Source organism: Scyliorhinus torazame, chromosome 17, assembly GCF_047496885.1.
Source record: "Scyliorhinus torazame isolate Kashiwa2021f chromosome 17, sScyTor2.1, whole genome shotgun sequence".
Classification (NCBI taxonomy): domain Eukaryota; kingdom Metazoa; phylum Chordata; class Chondrichthyes; order Carcharhiniformes; family Scyliorhinidae; genus Scyliorhinus; species Scyliorhinus torazame.
Window position 1 is genome coordinate 39,383,097 of NC_092723.1, and position 25,841 is coordinate 39,408,937.

Genomic DNA, 25,841 nt, shown 5'->3' on the forward strand with positions numbered 1-25,841 from the left:
AGTACTTACAAGATTTTAGGCTTAGTTTCACTTTAGGTTTTGCCTGCATTGTAATGAAGATTTTACAGTGTAAAAACAATTGCAGTGTTTAAAAAAACTAAGCTGCTGCTTTGCAACCAGACACCCACGCTAATGAGAAGAAGCACTTGAGTTTCAGTTTGGAACCAGGAACTCAAAAGGCAAGAAGCATCTCACAGAAACCGCTAGAACAGGCAGGACAGTGCACAGGGACAGAAAACCAGTCCTAATCTAAAGAACAGAAAGTTATAGAAACTAGCAAATGGGACAGAGGAAAGTCCCTGTTCGACTGTGAATTCAAAGGCAGTTAAATACAGGGTCAGAGAGAGGCTCCCAGTTAAAGACAGGGCTGCAAGGTGCCAACCTGGAGACGTCGGCTAGTGAGAAGCCGGATAGCCAAAGTAATCTAAAGTTTGGTGACACCACTGTGAAGCAGTGGTGTTCTGTTGGCATGGCTGGGTACCTGAGAGATTTTGTGGAAGCTTGAAGGTACATGATGATCCAAGGCAGAAGAATACAGAAAGAAGAGATTGAAATCCTGGAAGTGAATACTTGGCGAAGACATCCAAGAAAACGCATTGCTTGGAGGAAGACCAAAAGGTGTGTTCTTCAAAACCCTCATGTGAAAATCTGGTCAGTCCAGTTGGTGCAGAGTGGGTGTAAGCATCTGGGCTGATTTTATAAGAAATCCAAAAGGTTGTTCTGCGTAATACTTGTCACTCGGTTTCAATGTGATGTGTCTGACCACATTTCACCTATAGGTTTGCATGGACTATGTGCTTACTTCGTGCATAAAATATATTTTATGGAACTTGAATTATCCTTACAAAGCTGTGTATATCTGTAAATGCACAGCTGGGGTGAAGGAGTAGTGCATTATAGTTAATCTTTCCTCATTTATAAATGTTTTGTTCTTTTGTTAAGAAACAATTGGTAGTCCTGTTAGTCTGTTCATCCACATCTCTAAATAAAAAATAAAATCTATCAAGCTGGGTTCCATTCAGGAATCTGATTTATCCAGCAGTAACATCAGCTGGGATCATAACAAAAGAGTAAATAAAAAACATTTCCAGTGGCTGAAGGGTTGATAACTAAAGGCCACAGATTTAAAGTAATTGACAAACAAATCTGAGGCGGCAAAATGATTTTGTAAAAGTTCAGTAGTCATTTTGGCTTTGAAATGCACTGCCTGATAGTGTAATAGAATCAGATTCAATAGTAGCCTTCAAAATTGAATAAAGATTTGAAGAAGAAAAAATTGTAACAACCGAGGAAAGCGTGGAGGAATGGGACGGACCGCTCTTCAAAAAGAGAGGGGAATACTCGAAGGGCCAAATGGCCTCCTCTTATGTTATAGTATTATCATATTTTGATTCTATCTTTTTGTCACGATGCGAAGAACATTTGCTGAAAGAATCAGTGCTCTATGGCTTGCCTCCCCTCTCACTAATTATCTTCCTGAGCCCTGTGGCTCAACTGCTGAATCAGGTTCAACAGTGGGTTCAATACTAATGATTGCAAATGCAAAAATTGCGTGCAGGCAATGATCATTTCCAACAAAGGAAGAGTCTAAACACCCCCTGCTTCATATTTGTCACTGAATCCTCCACCATTAGAAATCTGGAGATTGCGATTGACCCCAGAAACTGAATTGGCCCAGTCACATAAATACTGGAGCAGGAAGATCTAAAAGGCGGTAAGGACCCTTTCTGACTTGAGAGTTTCACTCACTTGAAAAGGTTGTGGAAGATCATCCCATCAATAATTTTAAAAGGGGGTTGGACAGATAATTGAGGATGAGGAACTTACAAGGTCTGTGAAATGAGGCGTGACTGCATTTCTGAAGAGCTAAGACAAGCAGTGTACTGAAAAGCCTCCTTCTGTGATGAAAGTTCCTTTGGTTTCTTTTAGACTTCTAAATATAGTTGAGTCTTGTGGGATTAGCAAACTAATTTTAGTTTGGATGAATTATTGGTTGCATTCTCAAAGACAGAAGGCGGTTATTCATGGCAGTGCATCTGTCTTGACTCTGCTGTTAGGTCCATACCAATATCGTGGTCATAAATTGAAGCAATCCAAGTCAGTAGGTTGCAGTAACTGTGACTTTATTCAGAAATGTACTTGGGAGATATAACCTTGCTCCTACAGAGTGTCTGCCTGATACCAAGGCTATGTTTATATCTTTAGGTTATAGGAAAATGGGAGGTTGCACACTGAAAGGGTTAAAAGCCAACAGGCTCACACAGGCTGCTGCTTGCTTGCTGGTAAATTCTTAAAGACAGAAAACTAGTTTTGAGAAACCAATTGTTTCAGCTCAGAAAATCTACAAATCTATGGACCCTTGATATATTAATTACACAAAAATTCAATTTATTTTGCAGTGGCAGCTTGTGCGCCTTACAGAAACACTGGACAATGGAAGGCGGGTACGGTACATCACAGCTCAGGCATATCTTTAGCTTACTCATGTTATTGTTATTTACAGCACAGAAGGAGGCCATTTAGCCCATAGTGTCTGCACCAGCTCCCAAAAGAGCTATCCAGCTAGTCCTATTCTCCAGTCCTACCTTTGTAGCCCTGCAAATGAATGACTTTCAAATGCGTATCCAGCTCCCTTTTGAAACCTCCTATGGAATCCGCCTCCACCACTCTCCCAGGCAGTGCATTCCAAATCCCAACAACTCTCTGAGTAAAGAAGTTTCTCCTCATCTCGCTCCTAGCTCTCTTGCCGAACATCTTAAAATTGTAACCCCCCGAGTCACTGACATATCAACTAGTGGAACAGAATATCCTTCTTTACCCTGTCAAAATTGTTCATAATTTTGAACACCTCTGCTCCAAGGAGAATGAGCCCAATTTCTCCAATCTTTCATTGTATCTAAAATTCTTAACTCCTGGTACCATTCTGGTAAATCTCCTCTGCACTCTTTCCAGGGCAATTAACATCCTTCCTTAAATGAGTTGCCCAGAACTGAACACAATACTCCAATGTGGTATAACCAATGATTTGTAGAGGTGTAGCATCACTTCCTTGCTTTTATACATTATGCCTCTATTTATAAACCCAAGGATAGTATAAGCCTTCTTAACAACCGTTTCAACTTGCCTGGCCACCTTCAGAGAATTATGCACTTGAACCCCGAGGTCACTCTGCTCCTGTACTCCCCTCAAAGTTGTACCATTGAGCCTATATTGCTCACCCATGTTTCTTCTACCAAAATGCATTACCTCACATTTCGCTACATTGAAATTCATCTGCCAGGTGTCTGCCCATTTGGCCAAATTGTCAATGTCGCACTGAAGTTGCTCAGCATCATCCTCACACAAGCCCCCCCCCCCCACACCCCACCTCACACAGGCAGGACACTGCTGGGCCGTGCTCAGGTGGTACTAGCAGTGCCAGGGTACCACCCTGTCTGGAGGCCAACCACCCGGGGGCCTCCGCTCACATGGGAGTTCTACCCCAAGGTACCGTTCTGCCTGGTCCTCATTTGAATGGTGCTCAGCTGGGGTCTCCTCAGCGAGGCCGATAGATCCGGCGCGAACACAGCTAAGTGGGTTTTGAAACTCAGTTAACTGTGCGAGACTGGGACCCACCCATTGTGGGCAGGACCCAAATTTCAGTATCTCACAAGACCTAGTTAGATCTCGTGACGTGTAATGCCCGTCGGAATCCCAGGGGAGGCCTCGCCCAGGATCTACCAGTTGCATCCAACCAGAACTGGGGCGCGATGTGGCTGGTAGGTCATTGCCGAAGTGTTGACTGGTCAGTTGTGGATTGAGAAACACTAGTCAAATAGACGTGAAACTCCCGCAACACACACGTACATCAATAAATTAGTTACAGAGAAAAAAATGTCATCCACAGTTGGTCTTTTATCTCTGCAGGGACTGGTTTAGCACAGTGGGCTAAACAGCTGTCTTGTAATGCAGAACAAGGCCAGCAGAACGGGTTCAATTCCCATACCGGCCTCCCCGAACAGGTGCTGGTATGTGGTGACTAGGGGCTTTTCACAGTAACTTAATTGAAGCCTACTTGTGACAATAAGCAATTATTATTATTATTAGTTATTTTATCTCTGGCCTTCTTGACATACAGCTCAATGACTCCCTCTCTGCTTTACCATCTTAATGCCTTGTTTTGGCTAGCTTTTCCATCATGCCTGAATGGCTCCCATAGCTGACTTTAAAACTGAAGTCGGTTGAATTAACTTTCAAACGAAATCCACCTATTTCTAAAGTCATACATTTTAATATGAGTTTCAATATCGAATTATTTCAATTAGCCCAATTCATCATCATAAGAAATAGGAGCAGGAACAGGTAATTCAAACTTCCAAACCTACTCTGTCATTCAATGTGATCATGACTGATCTTCTACATCAATTCCACCTTTCTACACTATTTCTGTACTGCCTTTAGGGTCCAAAACGACCCTCGCTGTTCATTGCCTTTTATTAATCACAAAATTGTTATATTGCAGAAGGGGGTCTTTGGACCCAACGTATCTGCATTGACTCTCTGAATGAGCCTTTCATCTAATGCCATTCTGTTGTCTTCTCCCTATAACCCTGGACATTGTGATTGAGCTGCCTCTGCCGCACTCTCAGGTAGTTCATTCCAGACCCTAAAAACTCGCTATGTGGAACCGTCTCTCCTCATGTCTCTGTTGCTTCTTTTACCAATTACCTTCAATCTGTGCCCTCATTCTCGATCCTTCTGCCAGTGGGAACAGCTTTGCCCTATTTACCCTGCCCAGGCACTTCACGATGTTGAATGTTTCTGTCAAATCCCTTCTCCTCCTCCTTTCCTCCAAGGAGAATAGTTCCAACTTTTCTAATCTATCGTAATGATCTGGATGAGGACGTCAGGACAACTGCTTGTGAATATATAAAGATATGGCTGGATGTAAGAATCTTAGATGGGGATAAAAACAGGTCTGGATGTGATGAGAAAAATTGAAGCACATTGGAGAGTTGTCTTTCAATGCAGATAAATATAACACGTGGATTGGGAAACTCCAATCATGTGCATATCATGTAAGGTTGTTTGCTGAAGGATGCTGAGTGAGAAGACCTGAATGTAACACTATGAATTTCGCAAGGTCGACAATTAGTGCTCTGAGGTGACTTGAAAACAATTCTGCCAGCGTGATTAAAACTGAAAAAAAGTAACCCAATGCTGTCATTATACAGGGCATTGATTAGGCCTCATTTAGAAGACTTATCTAAAATTAAAATAATAACTTTAAATTTTAGCTTATTCACTTGTGGTATAAGGGCCCTAGGAAAATTTTGGATAAAAGCCCACCAGATTGATAGCTAATTTAAAGGCCTTCTTACCATGTCAGCGTGAGAGAGCTGGAGTTTCATATTCTTGGAAAGTGTAGCCTTTGAGGAGAATTGATTGAGGTCTTTGAAATAATTAAAGGATTAAATTTGTTTTAAGTGTAAAGACTATTTCAGTCAGATGGCTTAGTGAAGGCCAAGGAGGAAAACTACAAGATACCTAATCATTGAGTTCAGTTTCATGGACAATTTTAAGGTGTTACCTTTTATTGCCACGGTCAAATGATGTGTAAATTATTTTTACTTTCGGGGTAACTTAAATAACCAAGCAGCAAGCTTTTCAATTTACAAATGAAGAAGGTTGGTTTATTTCTCAGACATTTGCCCCAAAGTTCAACAAACACATTGGGCTGGATTTTCCGCCCAGCGACACCAGAATCAGGAAACATGATCAGGCAGAGAATCGTGCGTCCGCCGAAAATCGAGGTCAGCACCCAACAGAATGCCATGCTCCCGTGCCTCAACAGTGGCGTGAATGTGTTCAATGCCGCATGCCGCCGTGGGCATGCAAATTGTACAGTAATTGCTCAGCATCATCCTCACAATTCACTATTCTCCCCAGCTTAATACCATCTGCAAATTTAGAAATTTTGCCCTCAACACCCACCTCTAAATCATTTATATAAACCAGAAAAAGCAAGGGTCCCAATACTGAGCCCTGGGGAAAACCACTTTCAACTCATCTCCAGTCTGAAAAATGCCTATCTTTCCTATGCTCTGTTTCCTATCCCTTAGCCAACTTCTAATCTATGCTGCCAAGGACCCATCAATCCCACACATTTTTAATTTGCTAAACAGCCTGCCATGTGGCACAGTGTCAAATGTTTTCTGAAAGTCCAAACACACAACAGCCAACACACCACTGTGATAAATGGTTACTGTACCCTAAACACCATGTAGGTGATGCCCCATTAAGACTGGGTTTGGAACCCTGGGGGATTCCGCCTCCGGCTCCGCCCAACAGGGAGCTGTATATAAGGTGACGCCCTGTCGGCGGCACTCAGTAAACACACGTCTCTGTAGCTGGCTAGTTCTCTGCTTATTAAAGCCTTCATTTACCATTCCACACTCTCATGTCGTTATTGAGGGTACTACAACCACCTTCATCCACTTCCTGTGTCACCTCGTCAAAGAACTCAATTAAATTTGTCCGACATGACCTGCCCTTGACAAAGCCATGTTGGCTGTCTAGTATTAACTTATTTTTCTCTGAATGTATATTTATCTCATCCCATGTTATGGCTTCCATCAGTTTTCCCACTGTTGATGTCAAGCTGACAGATCTGTAGTTTCCTGGGTTATCCTTTGCCCCTTTCTTAAACAACGGCATCACATTTGAAATCCTCCAGTCCCCCGGGACTAATCCTGTGTTCAGGGAGGCCTGGAAATTTTCTGTCAACAGCTCTGCAATATGCTCCCTTACCTCCCTCAGCAATCTAGGTTGCATCCCATCTGGCCATGGCGACTTCTCTACCTGGAATGCAGCCAGCCTTTTTAGCACCTTTTCTTTATCTATCACTATACTGTTCATTTGCTCAACGCCCATATTTTTAAATAGGCCATTGTAACCACCTTCGAATTAGGTAAAATCAGAAGCAAAGTACTCATTTAGTATCACTGCTATACCCTCCACATTAGTGAGCAGATTACCCTGCTTGTCCCTTATGGGCCCCACTCTATCCTGAATCGTATTATATTATGATCGCTATTTCTCATCTGTTTCCCTCACTCTGGCATTCTCCACCTGCCCTGCCTCATTTCCTAGGACCAGATCCAGCACAGCTTGCTCTCTGGTAGGACTGGAAATGTACTATTCCAGACAGTCCCCCTGCACACATTGCAGGAATTTCTCCCGTTCTGTACCCCACACTCCACCTTTTCCTAATGTACTTTAGGGTAATTGAAATCCCTAACTATCACAGCCCTGCTTGCCCTGCAGGTTTCCATAAACTGCCTATAAATGCTCTCTTCCACTTCCTCCCCACTATTTGGAGGTCTATAATAAATACCAAATAAGGTCACCGCTCCCTTCCTGTTTCTCACCTCCAACTATATAGATTCTAATTCAGGATTGCTACCCTCTGTCCCTTCTTGCAAATATAAGTAAAGTAAATAATCTTTATTGTCACAAGTAGGCTTACATTAACACTGCAATGAGGTTACTGTGAAAAGCCCAAAGTCTCCACATTCATGCACCTATTCGGGTACACTGAGGGAGAATTCAGAATGTCCAAATTACCTGACAGCACGTCTTTTGGGACTTGTGGGAGGAAACCGGAGCACCCGGAGCAAACGCACGCAGACAAGGGGAGAACGTGCAGACTCCACACAGACAGTGATGACTGTCCTGGGAGTCTTATAGATCCAAAACCTCCCATATTTTCCCACATTACAAGCTTTCCCATAGTCCCTGCCATATTTAGTGATTCAGATGATGCACACTGCTGAGTTGTTACTAAGCCACAAACAATTATCTAACAGCCTCTCCCTCTCTCTCTCTTTGGTTTGAGGAGGAGGGAAGGATGGAAACACTGCAGCAATGTTATGTTTGTGGCTTTACCATCCTTTGTCACTGGGCCTCGGCGATCCCCTTCTCAGTTGTGGTGAACGAGCCGACTTCTCCCTGAATCCTCCTCAGTCACTTCTCACTATCGCGCTCTGCTGAGTGGAGAAGTAGAGACAAATATGTGCTGGCCGATATAGTAATTAAACGTACATATGTTATACCTTATGTAATCCTATTATTTGTTGTGAATGGACATAGATAACTTCTAAACAAATGTATTATTTTGTTTGGTGTATGTTCGTTACTTGAAAGATAAGCAAATATATGATTATTCTGTATTTTCTATGATTGGGGATCTGGCAAGCCACCTGGTGTATGCTTAGCTCCCCTGCTACAGCTGAAATAAAATTCTTGAACTGAAGCTCTAATGACGCGACATAACTAAAAATAAACAGAATCCCTCGGGCAGAGTTCCTCTGAGCAGGAAGAGGTCGGAGTACCATTTAAAAATGTGTCCCGGACTCCCCCAGTGCCCTAATTCACCTATAAGGGGGTCATCAAGCCCCCCCCCCCCCCACACCCCACCTCACACAGGCAGGACACTGCTGGGCCGTGCTCAGGTGGTACTAGCAGTGCCAGGGTACCACCCTGTCTGGAGGCCAACCACCCGGGGGCCTCCGCTCACATGGGAGTTCTACCCCAAGGTACCGTTCTGCCTGGTCCTCATTTGAATGGTGCTCAGCTGGGGTCTCCTCAGCGAGGCCGATAGATCCGGCGCGAACACAGCTAAGTGGGTTTTGAAACTCAGTTAACTGTGCGAGACTGGGACCCACCCATTGTGGGCAGGACCCAAATTTCAGTATCTCACAAGACCTAGTTAGATCTCGTGAGGTGTAATGCCCGTCGGAATCCCAGGGGAGGCCTCGCCCAGGATCTACCAGTTGCATCCAACCAGAACTGGGGCGCGATGTGGCTGGTAGGTCATTGCCGAAGTGTTGACTGGTCAGTTGTGGATTGAGAAACACTAGTCAAATAGACGTGAAACTCCCGCAACACACACGTACATCAATAAATTAGTTACAGAGAAAAAAATGTCATCCACAGTTGGTCTTTTATCGCTGCAGGGACTGGTTTAGCACAGTGGGCTAAACAGCTGTCTTGTAATGCAGAACAAGGCCAGCAGAACGGGTTCAATTCCCATACCGGCCTCCCCGAACAGGTGCTGGTATGTGGTGACTAGGGGCTTTTCACAGTAACTTAATTGAAGCCTACTTGTGACAATAAGCAATTATTATTATTATTAGTTATTTTATCTCTGGCCTTCTTGACATACAGCTCAATGACTCCCTCTCTGCTTTACCATCTTAATGCCTTGTTTTGGCTAGCTTTTCCATCATGCCTGAATGGCTCCCATAGCTGACTTTAAAACTGAAGTCGGTTGAATTAACTTTCAAACGAAATCCACCTATTTCTAAAGTCATACATTTTAATATGAGTTTCAATATCGAATTATTTCAATTAGCCCAATTCATCATCATAAGAAATAGGAGCAGGAACAGGTAATTCAAACTTCCAAACCTACTCTGTCATTCAATGTGATCATGACTGATCTTCTACATCAATTCCACCTTTCTACACTATTTCTGTACTGCCTTTAGGGTCCAAAACGACCCTCGCTGTTCATTGCCTTTTATTAATCACAAAATTGTTATATTGCAGAAGGGGGTCTTTGGACCCAACGTATCTGCATTGACTCTCTGAATGAGCCTTTCATCTAATGCCATTCTGTTGTCTTCTCCCTATAACCCTGGACATTGTGATTGAGCTGCCTCTGCCGCACTCTCAGGTAGTTCATTCCAGACCCTAAAAACTCGCTATGTGGAACCGTCTCTCCTCATGTCTCTGTTGCTTCTTTTACCAATTACCTTCAATCTGTGCCCTCATTCTCGATCCTTCTGCCAGTGGGAACAGCTTTGCCCTATTTACCCTGCCCAGGCACTTCACGATGTTGAATGTTTCTGTCAAATCCCTTCTCCTCCTCCTTTCCTCCAAGGAGAATAGTTCCAACTTTTCTAATCTATCGTAATGATCTGGATGAGGACGTCAGGACAACTGCTTGTGAATATATAAAGATATGGCTGGATGTAAGAATCTTAGATGGGGATAAAAACAGGTCTGGATGTGATGAGAAAAATTGAAGCACATTGGAGAGTTGTCTTTCAATGCAGATAAATATAACACGTGGATTGGGAAACTCCAATCATGTGCATATCATGTAAGGTTGTTTGCTGAAGGATGCTGAGTGAGAAGACCTGAATGTAACACTATGAATTTCGCAAGGTCGACAATTAGTGCTCTGAGGTGACTTGAAAACAATTCTGCCAGCGTGATTAAAACTGAAAAAAAGTAACCCAATGCTGTCATTATACAGGGCATTGATTAGGCCTCATTTAGAAGACTTATCTAAAATTAAAATAATAACTTTAAATTTTAGCTTATTCACTTGTGGTATAAGGGCCCTAGGAAAATTTTGGATAAAAGCCCACCAGATTGATAGCTAATTTAAAGGCCTTCTTACCATGTCAGCGTGAGAGAGCTGGAGTTTCATATTCTTGGAAAGTGTAGCCTTTGAGGAGAATTGATTGAGGTCTTTGAAATAATTAAAGGATTAAATTTGTTTTAAGTGTAAAGACTATTTCAGTCAGATGGCTTAGTGAAGGCCAAGGAGGAAAACTACAAGATACCTAATCATTGAGTTCAGTTTCATGGACAATTTTAAGGTGTTACCTTTTATTGCCACGGTCAAATGATGTGTAAATTATTTTTACTTTCGGGGTAACTTAAATAACCAAGCAGCAAGCTTTTCAATTTACAAATGAAGAAGGTTGGTTTATTTCTCAGACATTTGCCCCAAAGTTCAACAAACACATTGGGCTGGATTTTCCGCCCAGCGACACCAGAATCAGGAAACATGATCAGGCAGAGAATCGTGCGTCCGCCGAAAATCGAGGTCAGCACCCAACAGAATGCCATGCTCCCGTGCCTCAACAGTGGCGTGAATGTGTTCAATGCCGCATGCCGCCGTGGGCATGCAAATTGTACAGTAATCGCCATCGGCATATCATTTCCGGGCACCCCGCAATGCTCCCCCTCGGTCAGGAGAAATTACTCATGGCGAGATTCACTTGTGGTATTTAAAATCAGGAAACAGGCGCCTTGGCTGCGAAGGGAGAGGAAAGGAGTATGAAAAATGTCCAACATCGCTATAGTGTGGTGTTAACGGTTGTGCTGTTGGCTGGGGAGTTTCTGCCAGGGCCAGGGAGAGTAGCGGGGGTTGGCCAGGAGGTGGACAGTGGGGTCGAAGTGGACGGGTATTGACTACCGTTGCCGCAGTCTGCAAAGCAGCCATGCGGCTGTGCATGCCGCTGACTGTCCACTGGGAACTTTGCACCATGGGTCATATGGGTGCCTCCCTAGGCCACCCCCTAGATACCCGCTGGCCCCAGCCGACCCATCAATCAGATCAGCATGCTCCAACGCAATCAGTGCCATCTTCTTAGCTGAGATGAGGGTGTGTGGGGAGTAGAGTTCCTATATGCAGCTCCTTCATGTCAGGCTCTCCAGTGCCGATCCTGACCCTGGCGAATCACATGCAAGCATTCGTTGGAATTGCATTAGTTCCACCTGGTGACTGTGCTAGCCCAATAGGATGTCCTGAATCATTCCGGGACCGGCGGCACTTTCGGGATCGTAGCACTCACGCGATTCAATCCCAATGTCAGCACTTGATCTCTGAAATGGAGAATCGAATAATAATAATAATCATTATTAGTGTCACAAGTAGGCTTACATTCACACTGCAATGATGTTACTGTGAAAAGCCCCTAGTCGCCACATTCCGGCGCCTTTTCGAGTACATAAAGGGAGAATTCAGAATGTCCAATTCACCTAACAAGCACGTCTTTCGGAACTTGTGGGAGGAAACCGGAGCACCCGGAGGAAACCCACGTAGACACGAGGAGAACATGCAGACTCCGCACAGACAATGACCAAAGCCGGGAATCAAATCTGGGTCCCTGGCACTGTGAGGCAGCAGTGCTACCCACTGTGCAGTCGCATGACTCACCCACACTATCAAACACACACACACAAACTTGATACAGTTGATGGCAAAACAGTAATTATAAAAATGGAATTTAACTCGATCTCTATTGTGGTGCACCACTGATGTTTTATCATCAAGTTGTTATTTAGCTGAAATGAAGGTCACGGAAATGCTGAGTAGTGGTTATGGTTCCTAGAGTTGATCTGCCCAGAAGTAATTCTCAGAGGTCTGCTTGAAGATGGAACAGATTAGTGCAGAGAGAGAGAGACTTAGCCTCGGATTTTCAGGCCATTCTCACTGGCGGGATCTTTTGAGGTGCATAAAACCAGAAACCCTGTTGTTGACAACAGTGGGACCACTGATTCTGCCACCGGCCAATAGGGGGGGGGTGCACTGCCACTGTGAAACATGCGACGGGCGGGTGACAAGAAAAATCCCACCCAAAGTTTGTCTTTTGAGATATAGTCGGTAGTTACCATGCTGCTTAACTAGCTGCGGCAGTCGATGGCTTTACCTCTTTCTCTCTCTCTCTCAAATTGAATTCTTTCTACATCTCTGAAGATGTCTCTGAAAAATAGTTTACATTTTCTGCTACATCTTTATCAGGGAACCAACATGGCCGCTGTATCATGTAACCTCACATCAGTGTCAAGTCATGGTCCCAAATAAGGGATTAAGTTGACAGTCTGAAGTTTTCTCCCATCTGTGGATTTTATTTTAGGCCTTTAGATTTGACAAGGTAAGTTTGCATTTTTACAGAGAAGGAATTGAGGTAACTTTGCTATCTCCTAGCCAAATCACAGCGAGTCAATGACAGAAAAGATATCTTTGTTCTCTGGAGAGATAAGATGCTTTGTATGGTATAAGGGCTGAACAAGAATTAATGTGTAACTCAGGAAATGGCACTGCCCCCCATGGTGATGTAGAGAGCCACGTTATAGTGGAGTGGGTGGAAGATTCTGGAAGCAGTCAACATGGAGATAGCACCAAAGCAAGACTATACCTTGGGGTTGTATTTAGTTATGAGTTGTTAGTTAACACTTAATGTTCAATCATATCAGCCTCCAGACCGCTCTGGAGACACCAAATAATTTGTACAACATGGTGACAGTGAATGATAAAATCCAGAATTTCAAAAACATGAAAAAGGGGAGAAAGTGCAGTCAGATCTGTGAGAAGTACATCTAAATGGAAGACACAGGGTGAGATTGCCTCAAAAGTTTCATTGCCAGACCCGATCAGTGACAGAGGCAGAGTCAAGGGACCTAGCCTGATCAAAAAAAAAAGCTGAACAAAATTCAAAGACAAGAAAAGGCTGACAGACAAAAGAGAAATCCACAGGACAGTTGAGGACGCCAGGGAGGTCTGTTGTGAACACTCGCAGCTTGTTGAGTCAAAGGACTTACAGGGATGAGCAAAATACAGTAGAATGGCAGAAATGACCTTTTGGAATAAGCAGTGATGAGGATCAGCTCTTGGATTTCAGAATGCAGCTGGAAGAAAGCTTCATAATGCACAATGGCCGAGCTCAAATTAATGCATTAAAAAAGTTTTAAGACTGAAGGAAGAGCTTAAAAAAATCAACTTCCTCAAATTTAAAAGTTCAATCGATGGCTCAAACAATTTTTTTTATATGTTTGTTGCAGAGAAAATAAGGTTTAAAAAATGGCTCTGTCATAGCAATGTGAGTCCACTGAAACTATCAAACATGGGAAGAAAAAAAAGAGAGGACAAAAAAGTTACAGAACAGCCATTTTTAAAAGGGCAACAGCATTTTAGCCATGCTCCCAGTGTGGAAAAACAGACAGAGGTAGCAAAATAACATTACTGGAGCAATTTAGGTTAAGGCATGAGCCAAATCACACACAAAACTTGGTGTCAGGGAGAAGAATATTTTTAGATAACAGCAGTACATCAGGATTAAGTATGAAATCAGAAGTACTAGTTAATATGTTTTCATACTTGGTGTATTTGTGGATGAGGTCACCCTAAAATAGGGATGGATGAATCCTCAACCACATTAGGTGAGATATTAATTGTGCAAGCATAGACCTTAAATAAAAGGCCCAGAACATCCCCATATAGCACCAAAAAGACAGGGAGACCCATGGATGAGGGAGACAATACCTAAGCTAACAACAAGATGGTTGCCGACAATGTCAATGCAATGAAGTAGACAAGCTGAAAGGTTTAGTGCAGAAGAAAGAAGCCAAGAAGCAGCTTTAAAAAAAAAAAAAAATTGTTCATTGGCCGTGGGTATTGCAGGCTGTGCCAGCACTTATTGCCCATCCTTATTTGCCCTTGAGGGGGCAGTAAAGAGTCAACCATGTTGCTGTTGGTCTGGAGTCACATGTAGGCCAAATCAGATAAGGATGGCAGATTTTTTTTCCATAACGGACATTAGTGAACCAGATGGGTCTTTACAAAAATCGACAATGGTTTCATGGTCATCACTAGACTTTTAATTGCAGATTTCTTTTATTGAATTCAAATTTCACCATCTGAAGTGGTGGGATTTGGACCTGGGACCCATCTGGGTCTCGAGATTATGAGTCCAATGACAATACCCCTATGCCACCGCGTCCCCTTGAAAGACTTAAAAATAAAACTTTCTGAATATACCAACACAGTACCCAAACTGCAAAGCAGGTGGGAGAGAAGAGCAAGCAGATCGATGGCTGTGGATACAAGCTATCTGATGATAGCTATCTGATGATATCCTTCTCGATTGACAGTCTCTTTGAACAAAATTTCTGCCCGATCCATCCATTCCTCTACTCCTCGGCAATTCTCTTCAGAATCAGATAATTTAGTTCAATCTGACCACAGAGACCCTTGCAATTCTCCAATACAGGAACATTGGTGATCACAGCTTTCAGGCAGTCAAATGCCTGTTGAAAGTCCGCTGTCCATTGGAATTTTTTAGGTTTCTTTAGCAAGCCCTTCAGTGAAGTAATCACGCCACAAAACTTTTGACCAAAGGTTTGATCAAATTCATTCATGTTAAGAGATCGCAATGCCTCCCTTCGTCTTGAGGATATCGGAAACTCCTCAAGGAAAGTGATTCGGGCTTCTCCAAATTCACTTTTGGCTAGGTTCATCACCAAACCCGCCACCTGAAGTCAATCGAAGAACTCCATACGATGGTTTAAATGTTCTTTCCATGTCTGGAAGTTGGAAATAAAAGCAGATTGTCCCACTTTCTCCATGCAATCCTTCAATGGTGGGACAGGATAAGAGTCGGTTCTTGTAACTGCATTAACCTTTCTATAGTCCACACACAACCGTTGGGTATCATCTGGTCTAGGTACCATCACTATGGGTGAGCTTCATTGGCTGCAACCCACTTCAATTATGCCATTCTTCAGCACATCTACATCATGTATAGCCGTTTTAGTACTTCCCAATTTATCTCCACAAACTTGACCACGTGACATCAATAACTCTTTCAGGTCAGTTCGTTTTTCCTCTGGAAGGTAACTTCGCAATTTATCCCAATTTTTAAGAACATCCTCATTTTCCAATTTAATTTGAGGTATGTCAAATTCACAGTCATCTGGATTTGGTTTGTCACTTTGAGTTAGAATCATTAAAACCTCCATTTTCTCTCCTTCCCTTTCAAAATACCTTTTAAACATATTCACATGAAACACTCGGTGAATCTTCCTTCTATCTGGTGTTTTTACCACATACTTCACCTCACTTAATTTCCTTTCAATCTGATACGGTCCACAAAACCTAGCTTTTAAAGGCTCACCTACCACTGGTAACAACGCTAAAACTTTATCCCCACTGGCAAAACTACGAACTTTGGATCTCTTGTCCGCTACCCGTTTCATCACATTTGGTGCAACTTTCAAATGTTGTCTAGCCAATTCACCTGCTCTATTTAATCGTTCCCTAAAATTTGACACGTAATCCAATAGTGTAATTTCCGATTTCTCACCCACCAATTTTTCCTTAATCAATTTAAGTGGTCCTCTTACCTCATGACCAAAAATTAGTTCAAAAGGACTAAATTTGGTAGACTCATTAGGTGCATCCCTAATTGCAAACAATATGAATGGGATTCCTTTATCCCAATCCTCTGGATAATCTTGACAATACGCCCTCAACATTGTCTTTAATGTCTGATGCCACCTTTCTAACGCTCCCTGCGATTCTGGATGGTACAAAGTTGATTTAAGTTGTTTTATTCCGAAGCTATCCATAACTTCTTTAAATAACTTTGAAGTAAAATTTGTTTCTTGATGCGATTGAATTTCTGTGGGTAGTCCATATCTAGTAAAGAATTTAAGTAACTCCTCCACAATCCTTTTAGCTGTAACTTTACGTACTGGAATGGCCTCTGGAAACCCAGTAGACACATCCATTACAGTCAAAAGATATTGATTCCCACTTTTTGTTTTCGTAAGTGGTCCTACACAATTGATTATGACCCTCGTAAAAGGTTCCTCAAATGCTGGAATGGGTATTAAGGGTGCTGGTTTTATCACTGCTTGAGGTTTCCCTATCACTTGACATGTGTGACATGATTGACAACATTTAGCGTCATCTTTACGTAGTCCAGGCCAATAAAAATGTTTCTGGATTTTAGCTTGAGTTTTCCTTATTCCCAAATGACCTCCCACTGGTACCTCATGTGCAACTCGCAACACCTCCTTTCTATACCCTACCAACAATACTACTTGATGAACTTCTGCCCACTTTTCATCCGCCTGCATATGTACAGGTCTCCATTTTCTCATCAAGACATCATTTTTACATAATTCATAATCATCTACCATTTCCGCTGCTAATCTCGCAGTTTTAACCCTCTGCTCTTCCACGAGTTCTCACTACATCAGGAATTTAATTTTTAAACTCCTCCAAAAGTATAATTTCTCTGAGAGCTTCATACGTTTGGTCGAAATGCCCTTATCCACCTATCAAACTTACTCTGTTTGAGCCTTTCAAACTCCATGTATGTTTGACCAAATTCTTTCCTTAAATTTCTAAACCTTTGTCTGTAAGATTCAGGCACTAGCTCATATGCACTTAAGATGGATTTCTTCACCTCCTCATACGTTCCAGATACCTCCTCCGGTAGTGATGCAAACACTTCACTAGCTCTACCTACCAGTTTTATTTGAATCAGTAACACCCACATGTCCTGTGGCCATTTCATTTGTTCAGCTACCTTCTCAAATGAAATGAAAAAGGCTTCCACTTCCTTCTCGTCAAACCTTGGCAATGCTTGGACATATTTAAATAGATTCCCACCAAGCCTACGACTCTCTTTCTCACTATCCTCATCACTACCATCCAACTGTACGTTTCCCTTTACGTCTGCCAATTTTAACTGATTTCATGTTTCATGGCCATTTTCTGAAGTTCAAACTCCCTCTCTTGCTAAACTGCAAAAATGGCTGACCTGACCTATGCTCCACCCATTCTCTAACATCACTGTTTTCTTAAAGGTACATTGCTTAAACATCCATGTCTTAAAGGTACTCTCACATGACACACTTAACAGCTTCTTTGGTCTGTCTTCTTCAATAACCTTTTGCAAACTGTGCTGACGAAAGTCCAAGTTCCAGTTAACATTACATTTCCCAATTTAATAAAACAGTTAAACCACAAAATGAAATGCAGCAAAAGTTTTCCTTGCAAATTGCTGAATAAACATTGCATAAAACATTTTCCTCCTACAAAGGTTTCCACGTGTTTTGGGCAGGTATGATAGCTGGCTAGTTTGAGACTTGGGATGGAATTCTCCTATTTCCCCCACTGACAGGATCAATGACAGCAGTGGTGGGGGCCTTGAATTCAATGAATGGCCGCAAAATCAGATTTATGCTGGCATTTAATGACAGCGGGATCTTCCAATGCTGCCCGCCATGTCAGATTGCGAATCCCGCTGGAGAAACAGATTTGCATCCAGCTAATGGATGCAGATGAAGACCCAACTGTAATCCTCCCCCCACTTCGGATTCTCCACGACGCCAGCAGAAAAACACGCCGGGCCAGAACACGCCTGACCCAATGTTGTATGCAAATGTTGAGGCTTATCCATAGAAGGTCTGGGACTGCCTTCGGAGTTCAGGATGGAAGCGGCCAATGACCCTAGACCATGAAGCACCATAGCAGTGAATGGGGTGGGGAAGCATCTATCAGGTGGATATTCCAGCTTCCTTGTCTTCGAGAAGATCCATCTTCCAGCCTCAGAATATTACTGGAGGTCCATCTTCTCCTGCAATGTTGGGTCAGTGATTTTGGATGCCTCTTCAATATGGAATCTGGTTAGAAGAGTTGGATGCATGCAATGAATCACGCCCCTCCACGGAAGATGGTGCAAAACACAGAGCTGCATAATTAATTACTCTGGGGAACAGAAGATATGGCATGTGTTCTTACTGACCTCCTCTGTGGGAAACATAACACTTCCTTACCCCCATCACAGATTGGAAAATTCCACCCTTGGTCAAATTGTATCAGGGAGGTCATAGCTGATCAATGACCCAAATTTGTTTCTCAATTTTCAATGGCCTAGCATATCAATTTCCAACATGAATATGGTAGGAATGTAAATAATCTCTGGTCTGTTATATTAGAAATAATTGTGGAAGCAGAATTCATAATCACTTTTAAAAGAGAAACAAATAAATATTTGAAAGAGAAATATTTGGACAGAAATGGTGAAAGTGCTTGGTTATGGTGTTGGATATTAGAAATATGGGATAGATTTAAGTGGGTTCAGTTTAGTATTTCTGTGTAAGGGTTAAATCTCGAGTTTGAGTCATGTTAAACAAAGATGTTTGCATGTATGGGGGTTTCTGGATTCAGTTCAAAATGTGTCGGCATTGTGCGGAAAGAGTTTACAACATGAAAAGTAAACATGAGCTTGGAGAAAGAATGAAATGTTGCTTCGCAACCAGGGGCCACTTTAGGAAAGACAGGCCTTGTGATTGTGTTTAACTGAACTCATTGGCGTTGGAGCGAGAAAGCCAAAGAGTGAACAGCTCTCAGCCCTGTGAGAAGCGGGAAAGCCATACAATAGAGTAATGGACAAGAATGCTGGTGGGACTGAAGGAGTATTGTATTATAGTCACACTTTCCATGTTTAATTAACTTTATTTTTGTTGGGCAAAGTTAATTGGCATTCCTGTGACTTTATTCATCCATGTTTTCTGGAAAAAAAAGGTAAAAGTTAAAGGGCAGGATTCTCTGCCCCTCTGCGCCCGTTTTCTGGTGCGGCGTGCTCCCACCGACAGCGGGATGCTCCATCCTGGCAGCTGGCCAATGGGGTTTCCCATTGTGGGCACCCTCACGCTGTCGGGAAATCTGCGGGCATGAGTGCGCTGCCGGTGAAGTGGAGAATTCCGCCGACGGAGAATCCAGTGACAGTCATTTGAGTCAAGGTTCCATTCTGGGACCTTCACGTCCCGTAGTAGCATCTACTGGGATTGTAACAAAAGGGATTAAGATAGGTAAATACATATTTAGTAAAAGTGACACGGGCAGAAGGGACTCAGAAGCTTCCTTTTGTGCTGTGTATGTGCATCACCAGTTCAACTTTGGATTGCCTTGTAAAAAGTCCTTCTTCGGATAATCAGTTAAATGGATAAAGCTACTACTCTTTATGATTTAATGTAGTATTCTATGATTTAACATAAGCCTGGATCACGATTATCAAATTCAAATCTGCCCTAAATTGTCAGAATACAATGTTAAATGGAATTTGTTTTGGACTTTTTTCCAATATAGACTATAACACCTGGATAACCAAGGGACCCAAAGCAATCTTTCTTGTGGCTGATGCGTCTCTTGATAATCCGCTTGGTTAGTACAGTGTAATATGATTCATGTTTTCAGCTGACTAGCAACCCTACTTGCCTGTCTGATTAGATTCTATGTGGAGTCCCACTGGTCAATAGAAACAAAAATTGGAAATTAGTTAGGAGCAGTGGGAGCAATTTCAGATAAGCAATTTTCTGACGGTTCATAACTCATTAGTCATCTTCTACATTGTTTGAAATTAATGGGTATATATCAAAGAATCTTTGACTGATTTCTCATTCATTTTTGATGGGTATGAAACACTATTACCCAGTACAAAAATGACCAGATATCTATCATTTACTGATTTTCAATTAATTTCTGAAGTTCCCATTGCCCTACTGAATCAGAGCAGCATCGGGATTCCTGAAAAGAAATGCTTACTGGAGAGAGAATGGTAAATTAGCCAGTAAATTATAGGAAAAGCTTTACTTAAGCAGACATTCTCGGAGCTTTTCACTGTTGAAACACAGCTGATGAGTGAAATCTGAGAAAAAAAATGTTCTATTTGCTGAGAAATTGATTTTGCTTCAGAGTCTGTTTTGATCCGTGTATATGTGTGTCTGTGTATGTTTATATATATATAACATACATATATACACACATGTAATATATTATGTAATAAATCTTATTTATATATTCTGTACTTTATAAATTATATATTCAATACAACATACTGTATATTATAGAAAATAATTTTTATTCCAATTTTGTTGTCTTAAAAAGGAAACCACACACACCATTTGAAAATGGCTGACGGCCCTCTTCGCGTTAGGTCCTGCTGCCTCTTCGGTCTTCCTCGGGTTAGGTCCTGCTGCCTCCTCGGTCTTCCTTGGGTTAGGCCACAGGTCAGCCATGATCTCATTAAATGGCGGGAAAGGCTCGAAGCGTTGATTGGCCTACTCTTGTTCCTATGTTCCAATGGCTGTGCCTCTACCTGTCCTGAAAGAGGGAGGGAATTGTAACAGAGAGTTTGGCGCAACTTGTTTGGTTGATGTGGCGCCGTGGTTGTTTTGCTGGCCATGTGCAAGCTGCGAGATGTGTTGTGCGACATGCGGCAGCGGTAACTGTGTGAGGTTTGTCATGATATTCAGGTAAACATCATAGCACATACACACATACATACTGATGGACAGATGAATGGACCAATCAACACACACAACACGACAGCCAATCACAGGCAAGAGCATACACAGTACAAAACAGGGAACACGACACTTCCTGGGCACTCGAGCAGGAGGCGGCTCAGGGCACAGAGCTCATTGCAGGCCACTCAGACATCCACCATGTGCTGAGTGCCACTACAAGACAGAATTAGGAATAGGTCCACAGAATCAAGGGTCATGATCGAACCTCAGTAAACAGTTTACCAGTGTAAATAGATGTTTGAAATAAAACTGCATTGTACCATTCACAACCGTGTTGGTTCATCTATGTGGCAGAGTACCCAACACTTCAAGGTTGAGGTGACGTTTTGGATGTTGGGTATGAAAATGAAATGAAATGAAAATGAAATTAAATGAAATGAAAATCGCTTATTATCACAAGTAGGCTTCAAATTAAGTTACTGTGAAAAGCCCCTAGTCGCCACATTCCAGCGCCTGTTCGGGGAGGCTGGTACAGGAATTGAACCGTGCTGCTGGCCTACCTTGGTCTGCTTTCAAAGCCAGCGATTTAGCCCTGTGCTAAACAGCCCCTACGAATGGGTATGAATGGGCATTGTGCAGCGTGTGAGGCTAGTGCTGCAACTGATGGGATATAACATTTGGAAATACATTTAGTGATCTTGATCCCTTATGGTAATGACCTTTTTGCAACACTGCTTCAATGCTAGGCACCAGGCACTGATCATCACAGCTGTCCCATGGCTTTCTGAACTTTTTTCTGGTGGCCCTCCTGGGACCTTGTGAATAGATCACAACGCTCCTCTTCTCCATCTTTTGCTCCAAGGCTTTCAGTGCACCATCAGAAAATCTCGAAGGCTGCTCTCTCCCATTGTCAGGCATTATTGAGTGTTCCGTCCTTTAAACTTACTTTTAAAATGTCTTCCAACATGTGCTACACTCACAGGACACCTTTCTTTAAGAAGTGCAGCTGAACTTTAAGTAGTGCAGGTTATTTTAACTCATCTGGCCTCTCACGATTTTGCACCTCTGACCATAAGACCAGAAGAAACAGGAACAGAAGTAGGCCCCTTGGCCCCTCCAGCCTGCTCCACCATTCAATAGGATCATGGCTGATCCGACATTCCTCACGTCCATTCTCCTGCCCTTGCCCTGTAACTCTTGATTCCCTTACTGTTACAGAATCTGTCTATCTCAGCCTTAAATATACATGAGAACCCTGCCTCCACAGCTCTCTGTGGCAATGAGTTCCAAAGACTCTCAGCCCCCTGAGAGAAGAAATTTCTCCTCATATGTTTTAAATTGCCATCCTTTTATTCTGAGACTAGGCCCTCTGGTCCTAGGCTGTCTCATGAGGGGCAACATTCTCTCAGCATTTACCCTGTCAAGCCCCTTAAGAATTGCATATGTTTTATTGAGATCATCTCTTAATAATAATAATCGCTTATTGTCACAAGTAGGCTTCAATGAAGTTACTGTGAAAAGTCCCTAGTCGCCACATTCCGGTGCCTGTTCGGGGAGGCCGGTACGGGAATTGAACCCGCGCTGCTGGCCTGGTTCTGTATTACAAGCCAGCTGTTTAGCCCACTGTGCTGAACCAGCACCTAAACCTTCTAAATTCCAAAGAGTCCCAACCTGTTTAAACGTTTCTCAAAAGACTCTCCCTCAATACTGGGGATCATCCTAGTGAATCTTGTCTGAACCACCTCCAATTAAATAATGTATTTCCTTAAATAAGGGGACCAAAACTGCTCATAGTTCTCCAGATGTGGCCTCGCCAGTACTTTGTACAGTTGCAGCAAGATGTCTCTACACTTAAACTCCAACCCCCTTGAAGTAAGAGCCTTCATTCCATTAGCCTTCCTCATTATCTGTTGCATCTGTGTGCCAGCTTTCTGTGTTTCATGCACAAGTACCCCCAAGTCCCTTTGTGTTGCAGCTTTCTGCAGTTTTTCTCATTTAAATGATACTCTACTCTCTTGTTCTCCCTTCCAAAAAAAGCGACTTCACATTTTACCACATTATACTCCATTTGCTAACATTTTGTCCAAATACTTAACCTATCAATATCTCTTTGCAAACTCTTTGTGTCCCTCTTGCAACTTGTCTTTCCACCTATTTTTGTGTCATCTGCAAATCTGGCTACAGTACATTCACTTAGTTCATCTAAGTGATTAATATATTTTGCAAATAGTTGCGGTCCCAGCGCTGATCCCTGTGGAACCCCACTGATTACAGTTCGCCAACCTGAAAGAACCCCTCTTCCCACTCACTGTTTCCTACCCATTAGCCAATTCTCTATCCATGCCAATATACTACCTCCAACAGCATGGGCTCTTATCTTATGACAAAACGTTTTATATGAGGTATCTTGTCAAATGCCTTCTGGAAATCGAAATACTGGTCCAGTTATTGGTTCCCCCTTTATCCACTCTGGTTGAGACTTCCTCAAAAAATCTAATAAGTTAGTCAGACGCGATTTCCCTTTCATGAAGCCATGCAGACTTTGCTTGATTACATTATGTTCTTCCAAATGTACTGCTATTACTTCCTTAACAATTGATTCCAACATTTGTCTAACAATAAATGTTAGGCTAATCAACCTATAGTTACCCTCATTTTGCCTCTTTCCCTTTTTGAATAGGGGTGTCACATTGGCAGTTTACAATCCTCCAGCACTTCTCCAGAATCCAATGTTTTTTTGAAAATTACAACCACTGCATCCACCATCTCTGTAACAACTTTTTTAAGGATCCTAGGATGCAAACCACCAGAGCCAGGTGTCCTACCTTCCTTTAGCCCTATTAGTTTGTCCAATACTACTTCAGTGGACTCATTGGTAGAAATTTTTCATAACTCACTGAATTCCTGGAGGGTACCGGTTAGTTTAACATCTATTATTGGCAAGACGCTGGAGTTAATAATCAAAGAGGAAATAGCTCATCATTCAGGAAAGCTGAATATAATCTGACCTAGTCAACATGGTTTTATGAAAGGTAAATCATGTTTGACAAATTTGATCAAATTCTTTGAGGATGTAACAGGGAGAGTAGCTAGAGGGGGACCTGTTGATGTAGTGCATTTAGATTTCCAAAAGGCATTCGACAAGGTGCCGCATAAGAGGCTGGTGCATAAAGTAAAAGCCCATGGAATTGGAGGAAGTGTGTTAGCATGGATTGAAAACTTGCTGTCACATAGAAAACAGAGTTGGAAAAAATGGGTCCTTTGCAGAGTGGAAAGATACAAATAGTGGAGTACCGCAGGGATCAGTACTTGGCCCACAATTGTTCACTACTTACATTAATGACCTGGAGGAAGAAACAGAATGTAAGGTTTCAAATTTGCCACTGATATGAAAATAGGTGGAAAAGCATGTTGTGATGAGGATATTGTGATCTTGCATGGGATTTAGATAGATCGATGACTGGGTGAAAACCTGGCACATGGAGTTTAATGTGGGGAAGTGTGAGGTCATGCACTTCGGTAGGAGGAATCAAAAGGCAGATTATTACCTAAATGGAGAGAGGCTGCAGGAGAGTGAAGTTCAGAGGGATCTCGGTGCTCTAGTACATGAATTCCAAAAAACTAACAGGCAGGTGCAACAGGTAGTTAAGGCAATTATGACCTTTATTACAATGGGGTTGAAGTTTAAAAATAGGGAGATTTTGTTGCAATTGTACAGGGTGTTGCTGAGGCCTCACCTGGAATACTGCGTACAGTTTTGGTCCCCTTGCCTAAAAAAGGATATAGTAACATTGGAGGCAGTACAAAGGAGATTCATCAGGCTACTTCCTGGGATAAGAGGGTTGTTATATCAAGAGAAACTAAATGGTCTGGGTCTGTATTCGTTGGAGTTTAGAGGAGTGAGAGGTGACCTTATTCAAACATATAAGATCCTGAGGGAGCTTGACAGGGTAGATGGTGAGATGTTTTCATTAGTGGGAGAGTCTTGAACAAGGCGACATAACTACAAGATAAAGGGACGGTTATTTATAACTGAGATGTGCAGAAATTTCCTTTCGCAGAGCATGATGAATCTCTGGAACTCTCTGCCCCCGAGGGTCGTAGTGGCTAGATTATTAGAAGTATTTGAAATGGAGGTTGATAAATATTTGATAGATCAACGAACAGAGGGATTTGGGGAAATAGCACAGAAAAAAGGTTGAGGCTGGCATAGATCAGCCATTAATAATATTGAATGGCGGGGCAGGCTGGAAAGGCCTGGTGACCTACCCCTGCTTCAATATCTTGTGTTGTGTTCTCGTGCTGTGTGATAGTATTTAATTCCACCCCTGTATTCTTAAATATTAATGGGATGTTCAAAGTATCTTCCACCGTAAAGACTATAGTAAAATATCTGTTTAACTCCTCTCCCATTTCCTTGTTCCTCAAAAACTATCTCCCCAGATTCATTTCTAAGGGGCCCATGTTCACTTTGACCTCTCTCTCTTCCTTTTTATAGATTTAAAGAAGCTCTTATGTCATTTTTAATTCCTCGCTCGTTTGCCCTCATAGTTTATTTTCTCCCACTTAATTATCTTTTTAGTCCTCCTTTGCTGGACATTGAATTTATCCCAGTCTTTGGGGCTATCACTGACTTTTGCCTCCTTAAATGCTTTCTCTTTCAACTTAATACTCTATTCATGCTCAGGCACGCTGCCACTCAGAACCCACTTAGTGTTGGCTGTTCGCTATGTTCAGAGAAATTAACAGGCAGGCTGAAGGCATGCTGGAAGTAACAGGCACAGGTTAATTCCACCTAACACTCCTTGTACCCAGTAACAAGCCCTGTCCAGATTTGACTGCTCTCATTCTAACCTCCATTGTAATCACGGGATCTAGGGATCATGAATAAAACATCAGCATGTAAAATGCAAGATTAAAGATTGGATTTACTTTCTTACAGTAAATTATGGAATAGA

General features: G+C 42.4%; 1 long non-coding RNA gene across 1 annotated transcript in view; it reads right to left on the minus strand.

Annotated features, from left to right (window-relative positions):
* Window positions 1-10,733: 10,733 nt before the first annotated feature.
* LOC140393525 (uncharacterized) overlaps window positions 10,734-25,841 on the minus strand; it is a 56,079-nt gene continuing 40,971 nt past the window's right edge. The window contains exons 2-3 of the long non-coding RNA XR_011935646.1: window positions 20,536-20,737; window positions 10,734-11,664 (exon numbers count right to left, since the gene is read on the minus strand). This is a non-coding gene — a long non-coding RNA (uncharacterized lncRNA). The remainder of the gene's footprint in view (window positions 11,665-20,535; window positions 20,738-25,841) is intronic.